General features: G+C 36.2%; 1 pseudogene; it reads left to right on the top strand.

Moving 5' to 3' along the window:
- Positions 1-6,779: 6,779 nt before the first annotated feature.
- LOC141498601 (heterogeneous nuclear ribonucleoprotein Q pseudogene) lies at positions 6,780-8,472 on the top strand (annotated as a pseudogene).
- Positions 8,473-11,165: the final 2,693 nt, after the last annotated feature.

The raw sequence follows: 11,165 nt of genomic DNA, 5'->3' as shown, positions 1-11,165 counted from the left end.
GCCAGCAACTTTATTGAAGCTATTAATTATTTTTTTCAGTCAATATTCATTCAATAAATAATCACAATGTCTATGTGCTAGGCCCTCTACTAAGCACTAAGGATAGATACAAAAAGAGGTAAAAGACAGTTCGTTGTCCTGTAAAAGAAATTTACAATCTAATGAAAAACAACATGAAAATAAAAGTATACAAGAATGAGAGAAATTCATTTGGACCCCCACTCTATTCCAATCAGTATGAATCAATTTGATATGATTTCAGAGAGGGAGTGATTATATTAGGTCCCAGAGCTATAAGTTAGAGATTGTATGATTACTTGTGTAATCATAGGAAGCCAGTTAGAAGTCCTGCACCTTTGTTTTTTTTTTTTCCTTTTGGTGACCAAATCCAACGTGACAGCGTGACTCAGATACATGAAAAATTCCAATTTATTTCTGTATCTCAGGACTATCTCATCTTGTCCAACCTTTGGAGTAGCCCATCCATCTTACGGCCACTAACAATGGAGATATTCCTTGTTCGTCCAACTCTTGATCCTACTGACATTTGTCTTTGCTTATTTTAGCATATGCATCATATGTTAAAGGAATTATACTGTATTTGACATAACTGTTCTTGAATGACAAGATATCAAGGTCTATAAAAACGGGAACCTGGAAGGAGAGGGGTTCTCAGATGTTGAGGAATCTCTGAGGGCCACTTTATTAGAAGGGACCAAAGACCCTTTAACAAAGTGTTATTGGCTCAGAGCTTTGCCTAAGTCTCTTTTATTGAAGGTGGGACAATTCTTTTTTTTTTTTTTTAGGTTTTTGCAAGGCAAACGGGGTTTAGTGGCTTGCCCAAGGCCACACAGCTAGGTAATTATGAAGTGTCTGAGAACGGACTTGAACCCAGGTACTCCTGACTCCAGGGCTGGTGCTTTATCCACTACGCCACCTAGCTGCCCCAGGTGGGACAATTCTAATTGCCATGTAACTGGCACCTCAGATGGGATCTCAACCTCATTAGGCAAGTCCCTGCAAGGGACCCAAAACAGGAAGTGTACACTGAGTCAAATTTTCGCCAACGACTTCCCCATGGATACCATCCCTGGAAGCTTGGACTCCATCACTTTCTGTACCCAAATTCTCTGAGTCTGAGATAAGTCTCTTCAAGATTGGTGAGTCAGCCTTGATTTACCTTAAATTCATTTTCTTTTACAAAGGACCCTGACTGAACTAAGAGGGACTGTTTGAATTTGTGACTAATCTGACTAAATTTATAACTTTTAAAGCATTCAAATTTTATTTAAAAAAATTTATGGCCATAATTTTAGAGAATTACATCAAATTTATAAGGTCACAAGTCATTCCCCAAATGACAAATAGTCAAAGGATATGAACAGATGGTTTTCAAATGAAGAAATTAAAGCTATATATAATCATATAAAAATGCTCCAAATCACTACTGATTAGAGAAATGCAAATTAAAACAACAATGAGGTATCATCTCACACCTATTAGATTAGCCCAGATGAGAAAAAGGGAAGATGATCAATGTTGGAGAGGATGTGGGAGGATTGGGACATTGATGCATTGCTGGTGGAGTTGTGAATGGATCCAGCCTTTCTGGAGAGCAATATGGAACTATTCCCAAAGAGCAATAAAACTGTTCATATACTCATTGACCAGCAATTCTAATTCAAGGACTATATCCAGAAGAAATTGTAAAAAATGGAAAAAGTCCTACATGTTCCAAAACATTCATAGCAGCTCTTTTTGTACTGACAAAGAATGGGAAATTGAGGTGATAACCATCAAAGGGGGAATGGTTAAACAAGTTATGGCACATGAACACTATGAAATATTATTGTTCTACAAGAAACAATAAATGGTTGGACTCCAGAGAAGCATGGAATGACTTATGGGATCTGATGCTGAGAGAAGGGAGTAGAAACAAGAGAACAATTTACACATCAACATTATGAGATGAACAGCTTTAATGGAAGCAACCCCTCTCAGCAGTTCAGAGAGCTAGGACAACCATATCTGACAGATTATAGACTATATTATCCCCAACCAGAGGAAGAAAAACAAAACAAAGCAAAACACGCAGAAAAAAGCACCCCTGCCAAATCTGATGAACACTTTATAAAAATTATCTTTTATGTATCTCTTTCCCTTAATCCTAATTCCTCATGCCAAAAATTACTAATTTTTAATTATGTTTGACAAAATATGTATGTAAAATGCTAACCTGACTGTTCCCTACTGAGGGAAGGGGTGGTGGGAAGGGAGGGTGGAGGGAAACTTTGTAACTTGGAAATAAATATACATGTTCAAATGGATGAAAATAAATAAATACATAAAAAGAATGAGTACTGAAGTCATTTAAACCCATTGCCTTGCAAAAAAGAATGAGCATTGTAGTGTTTAGACCTTGTAGGAATATAATTGAACAAAATGTTACCCCATTTACAGATATATTTTCTAACTGGCATGGAATGTTAACTAATTGAGATAATATAGATTAAACGTTTTAAAGTATTAATAAAAGCAGGCTTAAGCAGCTTTCAAGATATAGAAAAAGTCTGAAAAATTGTAGATACTACATAAACTACTATGATTTGTATGAAAATGCCCGGTGTAATAAAATGAATGATTTTTAAGTTTGAAAGATATTTGACTAAATTATTATCACCTAATTGATAATATTTCTTTTTAAAAAGACTAAGAGAATGTTAAAGCAACTTTTTCTTCCTTTTTTCAATCAGAATGTTGTTACATTATAAATGTAATATGATTATTGGAGTGCATTTAAAAACTAGAAAATAATGGTAATAAGATAAATGACTTGCTGTTGGGAGAAAAAAATGGCCAAACCCTCTTAGGAGATCTTTCTTAGTTCTTACAGCACTGCTATTTGAGTAGTTAAGACCTCTCCCACCCAAAGTGGAGAAATGACATTTTTGAATAGTAAAGTAGATGTCATTTGAGATCATTTGTAAACTCATGTAATCGTATCTTTTTTAAATCTTCCCTTGTAGGGCTGTATACAATTCAATGTTCTTGAGTAGCATTTGTTTTATTTTCCCCCTTTCTGTTTATGTTTTCATGCACCTCTTGAGTCTTGTATTTGGAGATTGAATTCTCTATTCATTTCTGGTCTTTTTATCTGGAAATTTTAGAAGTTCTCTATTTCATTGAACATCTATAAATTCTTGGTTGTATTCCAAGGTCCTTTGCCCTTAGAAATAAGGTATTCCAGGTCCTCTGAATCTTCTATGTTGAAGCTTATAAGGCCTGTGTAATTCTGATTGTGCTCCCTTTGTATTTAAATTGCTTCCTTTTTGCTGCTTGGAGTATTTTCTCCTTTATTTGAAAATTCGGGAACTTGGCTATGATAGTCCTTGGAGTTTTTATCCTGGGGTCTCTTTCTAGAGAAGTTCTTGTAATCCTTCATTGGTTATTTTGTCTTCTTGTTCTAGCAGATTTGCACAATTTTTCCTGATAATTTCCTGAAAGATATTTTCCAGGCTCTTTTTTTGATCGAGACTTTCTGGTAGACTAATAATTTGTAGATTATCTCTCCTATCAGGTCATTTGTTTTTCCTAAACGGTATACTTTATTCAATTTTTTCAATGTTTTTTACTTTGTTAGATTGAATCTTATAGTCTAATAGATTCATTTATTTCTATTTCTCTAATTCTAATTTTTAGGGTTTTATTTTCTTCAGTTAGCTTTTTTGTTTCCTTTTCCAGGTAATTAATTTTACTTTTTACTGAGTTACATTCCCTTTCTAGTTGGTTGATTTGAGTTTTAGATGAGTTGCATGCCTTTTCCAGTTGGTCGATTTTGTTTTTTGAAGAATTACATTCTTTATCCAGTTGGTTGTTTTTACTTTTAAAGGATTTATTCAGTTTTTCTTGTGTGGCTCTCATTTCTTTTTTCCATTTTTCTTCTTCGGTTTTTAAAGTTGTTTTTTTCAGTTTTTCTATGAGGTTTTGGATTTGAGTCCAATTCATAGACTACTTTGATATTTCCCATTTGGTAATTTTTTGCCACTTTCTTCTTCTGAGGTGGCATTTTTATCATCTCTATCAGCAAAGTAGCTTTCTCTGGTTGGCACTCTTTTAACTTTTTTGCTCAGTTTGATTGAGCTGCGCTCCTTGGGGTATAAGGAGTATAGACCCAAGCTTTTTATGCTGGGGCTGGGATCTGATCCCTGGCTTATTGTTGGCCTATGGACCCTGCTGGGAAAATGTCATCTCATTCTCATTCCATTGATTTCTAGAAATAGTCTGTTGTTCTCCCTTTGACTTTATCTCAGATCAAGAGGTGGAGGGGATGATAGTTGTAAAGAGATGGAATTGGTGAATAGTTGAAGAATTCTAGATGAGATTTTGAGGCTAATATATGAAGAAAATGCTAGTCCTAACCTATAATTAGTTAAATTTTGCTGTTTGAGGAAGAGTCTCCTGGGATTTCATTAGCTGCTATTCTAAGTCTTGAATCCAGGTAAAAAAAATCCTGCATTAGATTGCTGGTTCATCATTTAGAGAAATGTCATGTACCCCTGCCATCTAAGGACTGCTACAGGTAGATGCCTGTCACTGGAAAAGTCAAGAGCATGATAGAATTCTTTTGACCTATTCCCATCTTGGTAAATAAGAAATTTTCCCACCTGATTAATTCTGAGGCTGGCTACAGCATCCTGTCACACAGTTGGCTGCCTGTGACTCATGCCTGCAGAACTAATACCACTATGCACCTGCCATTCTCCTCACATAGCAAATTCCATTGAGAAGGACAAGTGCAAAAGAAGATGAATACTATTGGTGACTTTTGATGCTAGCATAGTATAGTAAGGGATCATTTTGAATTGTCATTTGAATCACAAATAACAGAAGTCACCACTATAATATTCTTTTTTTTAGTTTTTTTGCAAGGCAAATGGGGATAAGTGGCTTGCCCAAGGCCACACAGCTAGGTAATTATTAAGTGTCTGAGACCGGATTTGAACCCAGGTACTCCTGACTCCAAGGCCAGTGCTTTATACACTATGCCACCTAGCCGCCCCCTATAATATTCTTTCAACATGATATGATTAGTAGAAGATGTGACACAATTTTCAAAATTGGATTAGGAATTTGTTTTTTATTTTTAATAAGATTTTATTAATGTCTTCTGTTTTTTATATCTTCACAGTCATCCACAATATACTTTCTTTCCCCCTTCCAGAGACCTCTCCCATATAACAAATATTATTTTTTTAAATAGGGGAAAAAACCATTGAAAAAATCCAAAGCCATGTACAATGTGTAACACCTGTGGAACTCCCATGTCCAAGAAAGGGTGGACTGGGAATGTCCTTCTATATTTCTTCTTTCAATTCAAGCTAATAATTTTGGCATATTCATGTTTAATTTTTGGTATTTAGATGCTATTTCCACTTACCTTCTAGTCTTAAATTATATTATTTTCTTGTTTCAATTTTCCATTTCCTCCCATTAAAAATAAGAAAGTTAGGCTAGACAATTTCTTTTTTAAATTTTTTTATTATATTTTATTTCTTTGCTTTTACAGCTACATGAAATGGCAGCTTTTACCAATCATTTTTTGCAAAGTTTTGAGTTTTACATTTTTATCCCTCCTCCCTCCCCCTGACAAAAAGCAATCTACATTTATAACCATGCTAAACAACACATCCATATTGATCATGTTGCAAGAGAAGAATCAAATCCAAATGTAAGAAAGAAAACATTAGAAAGAAAAAAAAACGATACATGAGACAACTTTCAAAAACTGAAGATAATAAGCTTTAGTCTTCATTTAAACTCCATGGTATTTTCCCATCACACGTCAATGAAACTTGTTTTTGATTGTTGAACTGCTGAAATGGACAAGTCCATCACAGTCCATCACATCTCCCTACGTAGTAGTGTGTATAATGTTCTTCTGGTTCTGCTCATTTCTCTCTGCATCAAGTCATGCAAATCTTTCCAGGTTTTTCTGAAATTATATCCCTCATGATTATACATATAGTACAGTTTGTTCAGCCATTCCCCAATTGATGGCCATCCCCTCAATTTCCAATTCTTTGCCACTCCATTAGAGTTGCTATGAATATTTTTGTACATATGGGATTTTTATCCCCCTTTCATACTCTCTTCAGGATATAGACCCAGTAGTGGCATTTCCTGGATCAAAGGGTATGCACATTTTCATTGCCCTTTCGGTATAATTCCAAAGTAGTCTCCAGAAAAGTTGGATCAGTTTACAACTCCACCAACAATGCATTTGTGTCCCAGTTTTCCCACACATGCTCCAATACTGATCATTTTCCAATCGTATTGGCCAATCTGATAGGTGAGAGGTAATACCTCAGTGATGTTTTAATTTGCATTTCTCTAATCAATAATGATTTAGAGCAATTTTTTCATATGATTATAGATGGCTTTGATTTCTTCGTCCATATGCTTTGACCATTCATCAATTGAGAAATGACTTACTATATTATAAATTTGATGCAGTTCTCTATATATTTTAGAAACGAGTCCTTTCTCAGAAACACTAGTTGTAAAAATTGTTTCCCAACTTACTACATTCCTTTTCATCTTGAATGCAGTGGGTTTTGTGCAAAAACTTTTTAATTAAATGTAATCAAAATTATTCAGCGTGTTTTTTATAATATTCTCTATCTGTTCTTGGATCATAAACTGCTCTCCTTTCTAAATTAAGAATTTTAAGCCTAAGTGGTGGGAGCTTTAGCCACCATTTTACAACAGCTCCACTCATGATGGACACAGGGAGCAGCGAGCACGCAATCCCCACAGCCGTGGAGAGGATTTACCTGTGGCAGCTCAACAGGGAGATCTCTGGAAACACGGCTACTGAACGTGTTCATGGGAATGGTACTGAAGAGCCCGTGGATACTACTTCTGCCGTTGCCCGTGTTGCTGAAAAAACTAGATGAAATTTATGTTGCAGGTTTAGTTGCACACAATGATCTAGAGGAAAGAGCTATTGAAGCTTTAAAAGAATTTAATGAAGACAGCACTTTGGCAGTACTTCAACAGTTTAAAGACAGTGATCTCTCACATGTTCAGAAGAAAAGTGCCTTTTTATGTGAAGTCATGAAAACGAGAGAAAAGAGAGAAAAGAGAAAAAAGAGAGAAAAACAGGGGACCAAAGTGGCCGATTCTAGCAAAGGACCAAATGAGGCAAAAATTAAGGCACTCTTAGAAAGGACAAACTACACACCTAATGTGATCACTGGACAGAGGAAGTATGGGGGACCTCCTCCATATTCAGTATATTCAGGACAATAGCCCTCTGTTGGCACAGAGATATTTGTGGGAAAGATTCCAAGAGAGATATTTGAAGATGAACTTGTTCCATTATTGGAAAAAGTTGAACCTATTTGGGATCTGCGCTTCATGATGAATCCCCTGACTGGTCTAAATAGATGATATGCTTTTGTAACTTTCTGTACAAAAGAAGCAGCTTATGAGGCTGTTAAACTGTATAATGATCATGAAATTCGCTCTGGAAAACACATTGGTGTTTGCATCTAAGTTGTAAATGATAATGATACTACTTTTTGTTGTGTCTGTTCCCAAAACTAAAACAAAGGAGCAGATTCTTGAAGAAATTAGCAAAGTAAAAGAGGGCCTTACAGATGTCATTCTGTACCACCAACAGGATGATAAGAAAAAGAACAGAGGTTTTTGTTTCCTTGAATATGAAGATCACAAAACCGATGCTCAGGCCGGGTGTAGATTAATGAGTGACAAAGTGAATGTCTGGGGAAATGTGGGCACAGTCTGAAGTCATGGCAAAGGTGAAAGTGCTATTTGTACGCAACCTTGCCAATACTATAACAGAAGAGATTTTAGAAAAAGCATTTAGTCAGTTTGGGAAACTGGAACAAGTGAAGAAACTTAAAGATTATGAATTCATTCATTCTGATGAGAGAAATGGTGCTGTAAAGGCAATGGAACAAATGAATGGCAAAGACTTAGAAGGAGAAAATTTTGAAATTGTTTTTGCTAAGCCACCAGATCAAAAAAGGAAAGAACCCAAAGCTCAGAGGCAAGCAGCTAAAAATCAAATGTATGATGATTACTACTATTATGGTCAGCCTCACATGCCCCCTCCAACAAGAAGTCGAGGTCATGGAGGTAGAGGTGGTTATGGATATCCTCTAGATTATTATGGTTATTACCATAACTATTGTGGCGGATATGAAGAGCCATACTATGGTTATGAAGATTTTCAAGTTGGAGCTAGAGGAAGGGGTGGTAGAGGAGCAAGGGGTGCTGCTCCAACCAGAGGTCGCCGGGCTGCTCCTCCCCATGGCAGAGCCAGTTATTCACAGAGAGGAGGTCCTGGATCAGCAAGAGGTGTTTGTGGTGTGAGAGGAAGTGCCCAACAACAGAGGCCATGGGCAGGGAAAAGGGGTTGAGGCCAGTCCTGAACTATTACAATGAAGACTGATTTGCCATGTGGGATTGCACCAGAAGCTTGCAGTGGAGTACTGGTAAGGAAATCAAGCAACCTTAAGTATCTCAGTGGTATAGGAGCATGTTCTATTGCAGAAGACCTTCCTATGAAGATCATGGAATCAAATATGGGACATTGAACTAATACTTGGACTTTGATATAAATTTATTTCAGTTTTCTCTGCAGTACATGCTATTAAAATTAAAGCTACTCTATTTTCCCAATGTGTTCCAAGAAAAGTCCTTCATAACTTCCAGCATGGCATTTTAATAAAGAATAAAGTTCTCTTTTAAAAAAATCTTCGGTAATAACCAGAAAAAACACTGTACACCCTAACAGCAACATTGGGGCAATGATCAACCTTGATGGACTTGCTCATTCCATCAGTGACAATTCCAGTCAGGGACAATTTTGGGCTGTCTGCTATGGAGAATACCATCTGTATCCAGAGAAAGAACTGTGCAGTTTGAACAAAGACCAAGGACTATTACCTTCAGTTTAGAAAAAAACAACCGATATCTTATTGTCTGATCTTGCTATCTCTTATACTTTTTCTTCCTTAAGGATATGATTTCTCTCTCATCACATTCAATTTGGATCAATGTATACTATGGAAACAATGTAAAGACTGGCAGATTGCCTTCTGTGGGGGGTGGGGGGAGGGAAATAAGATTAGGGTAAAAATTGTAAAGCTCAAAATAAATAAAAATTTTAAGTACAAAAAAAATCTCCTCTAAGTAAATTTTCCCCTCATGGTTTTTTTTTTAAAATTAATGGTTCCAAAAGTGGTATTTTGAAATATTCTTTTGAATTTGTTCATTTAAATTTTATTGCAGTGGTATAGATGAATGCCACCATTGGTATCCTTAAATTTATTTCTGCTCACAAAGGTTAATTGTGATTGTATCTTTTTTTATAGTAATCACTTTTGAATTGTGTTCAGATACAGCTGTTACAGGTATAATCATCAGAGCTCATTAGTCAGGCATTCCAGATAGTAGTTCTTTTCAGAACCTTTTTTAAAAGGTTAGTTAACTACCTCAGCAGAGGATTGAACTATACTCTGTCTGTACTGTACATAGAAAATATTTGTAGATAAAAGCAAGGCTTGTTTATATGATATGACAGTGAGATTATAATATACCAAATGTAACATTCTTAGTTGCCTTTAGTTTCAGAGGCTTGTAAGACTTCCTCATGACCATCACAATATGCCTTGCTTTTCTCGTATTATGTGGCTTAAAAAGCAGCCTTGCTTCTTCAGATATTGTAGTTATTTGGATGTATAATAGTTTAGCAAGATGTTACTTTCGTAAGCCATCAGATGTTCAAAAAAGTGCCTCCACAACTTGTACTAAATACTGCAGTGTCCCTTTCTAAAAAGTCAGACTAGAACTGACAGTTGTAGTGAAGCCTGACATTTGGATATTTTGAAGTTTTTCATAAATCATAGAAAATAGTATATGGTTGTCGTTGTTTTCATTAGTGCATTTCTTATAGCTGATCACTGTAAAAACCAGAATCATCTTTCTATTTCTTATGCAAATCATGATAACCTGTAGAGTACAACCATTTGTGCTATGTTTTTAATTTTCTAAAGCACCTTGATGACAGTGAGTGTTCAGTGGTGAAGTATCCTCTATTAAATCATCATCAAAAGAGAAATAAAACGCTGACAAGTCCTCATGAAATTATAATTTAATGAAATGAAACATAATCAGTATGTTATAAACGGTGCCCATTTCCCTCTTCTCTGGGATCACCTTTTCACCTCAGTCAGGGTTTGTGTTGCCTATGGAGATGCATTTACATTATAATGATCCAAAGTAAGGCTGGAATATTTCTCTGGATTGAAGAGGGAGAGGGAGGGAATGAAAGTAATTTATTTAAACCCCTACTCTATGCTAATCAGTATTAATCAACCTGAAATTATTCCATAGGAGTACTGATTATAAGCTCTGTATATTAGGTCCCAGAGTTGTAAGCTGAAGGTTATAAGATCACATGCACAATCATAGGAATTTATCTATAGGTCCTTCACACTTGTTTTCCCTTGTTTAGGTGATCAAAGCCCAGTGTGGCAGGGACGATTCAAATTGGGAAAGTTCCCATTTATTTTTGCACTTCCAGAGCATCTTCTCTTACCCAACCTTAGGAGGAGCCCAGCCATCTTGTCAACAGAGATAAAGAATATCTTCATTCAACTCATAATCCTACTGACATTTGTTTTTGTCTATTTTAGTGTATGCATATGTCAACCAATGAAATTGGTGTATATTTGAGACAGCGATTCGTGAATGTCAAGATGTCAGGGACTATGGAATTATTTTGTATTTGAGATGATGATGATGATGATGATGATGATGATGATGATGATGATATCTGTCCTTTGTTATTGAAGAGGACCACAACATCAGGGAGGTGATGCCATGACAAGCACATGGATTAGATTGGAAAAGGGGAAGCTGTGCTAAGTCTCCATCCCCACTTTCTCCTCCAGAGCCATCTGGGTACAGTGGTCAGATACGAATCAGGACAACTGGAGATGGCCCTGGATGTGAGGGAGTCAGGGTTAAGTGACTTACCCAAGGTCACACAGTTAGTGTCAGGCCAGATTTGAACTGAGATCCTCCTGACTCCAGGGCTCTGCCCTCTGTGCTATCTAGTTGTACTTTATTTG

The sequence above is a fragment of the Macrotis lagotis genome, chromosome X (assembly GCF_037893015.1).
Source record: "Macrotis lagotis isolate mMagLag1 chromosome X, bilby.v1.9.chrom.fasta, whole genome shotgun sequence".
In the NCBI taxonomy this organism is placed as follows: domain Eukaryota; kingdom Metazoa; phylum Chordata; class Mammalia; order Peramelemorphia; family Peramelidae; genus Macrotis; species Macrotis lagotis.
This window is presented reverse-complemented; position numbering and strand designations above follow the sequence as displayed.